The sequence below is a fragment of the Schistocerca serialis genome, chromosome 3, assembly GCF_023864345.2.
Source record: "Schistocerca serialis cubense isolate TAMUIC-IGC-003099 chromosome 3, iqSchSeri2.2, whole genome shotgun sequence".
Taxonomy (NCBI): Eukaryota; Metazoa; Arthropoda; class Insecta; order Orthoptera; family Acrididae; genus Schistocerca; species Schistocerca serialis.
Genome location: NC_064640.1, coordinates 796,756,872 through 796,758,183, shown reverse-complemented (window position 1 = coordinate 796,758,183; position 1,312 = coordinate 796,756,872). Strand labels below are relative to the sequence as shown.

At 44.1% G+C, this 1,312-nt stretch overlaps 1 pseudogene; it reads right to left on the bottom strand.

The window, feature by feature from the left end:
• Positions 1-315: 315 nt before the first annotated feature.
• LOC126471938 (5S ribosomal RNA) lies at positions 316-433 on the bottom strand (annotated as a pseudogene).
• Positions 434-1,312: the final 879 nt, after the last annotated feature.

Below are 1,312 nucleotides of genomic sequence, written 5' to 3'. Positions count from 1 at the left end.
CACCCACTTTACTTTTTGCTATTATAATAACAGAACTATATTACTTCCAACTCAAGAGCAAATGGCGTATTACGAAGCTAGTTGTTGACTCTACATCACTAATGAGAAAACAGAGCACTCCGTCTTCAGGCCACGAGTGGCCCACCGGAACCATCCGACCGCCGTGTCATCCTCAGAGGAGGATGTGGATAGGAGGGGCGTGGGGTCAGCACACCCCTTACCCGGTCGTTACGATGGTATTCTTGGCCGAAGTCGCTACTATTCGGTCGAGTAGATCCTCAGTTGGCATCACGAGGCTGAGTGCACCCCGAAAAATGGCAACAGCGCATGGCGGCCTGGATGGTCACCCATCCAAGTGCCGACCACGCCCGACAGCGCTTAACTTCGGTGATCTCACGGGAACCGGTGCAGCCACTGCGGCAAGGCCGTTGCCCTAATGCGAAAACAGAGAGAACTCATAATTGTTGTACCGACAGTAAACAGACAGAAAAACAGATTCAGAATATTCTGCACTACTTTATTCAATTTATCAAAAGTGCAAGACAGCTTAGATACTATCTTGTATTGTGAGATGAACAAAGAAAGTGGATACAATAGAACAATCAGTTCAAACAGATTTTTCAAACATTACTCGCTGATGACGAATTTTTTGACATCAGCTGTATTAGACGTAGATATGATACCTCTTAGCGCCACATGAAAATTTGTGCCAGACCGGGACTCGAACACGGATTTTCCGCTTACCGCTGGCGGTCACGTTAACCAGTTCGGTTATCCGTGCACGATCTCCAGGCGAATGCAAACCTCCATATGCCATACTATCTACACCCCTAGTGCTGGCAACATTACTTCGATTCCCGCAGTAGTGAGAATCAGGTTACGAGCTCAACGTTATTATCGTCGTTTCGCACGTCTAAGTTCGTAATACTTATTTTAAAATGTCTGTTCTTTCAGACATGCATGCATGTCTGCAGTAAATACGCTGGATACAGTTCTTAAAAGAGACAGACAAGGTGTTGGTGAAAAAACTTAAGGACAATACCAAGGGAGCTGCAACACGTATAGTTTAGTAAATGATAATGATCCATTACGAACTTCACGGGTTCCACAGTGGCAGCAAGTATAGAGATGGCGGACAGCAGAAGTGTGTTGGAAGAATCACATTTTATTTAATTGACGATTAACTTCTGGTTACCTGAACATATTTTCAAATCATCCAGATCGACAAAACAATAGTTTCCGAAAGGGAATACAAACCAGTCAAGATTATACATATACGTACAACAAAGTCAAGTTTAACCATGGGTCAAAA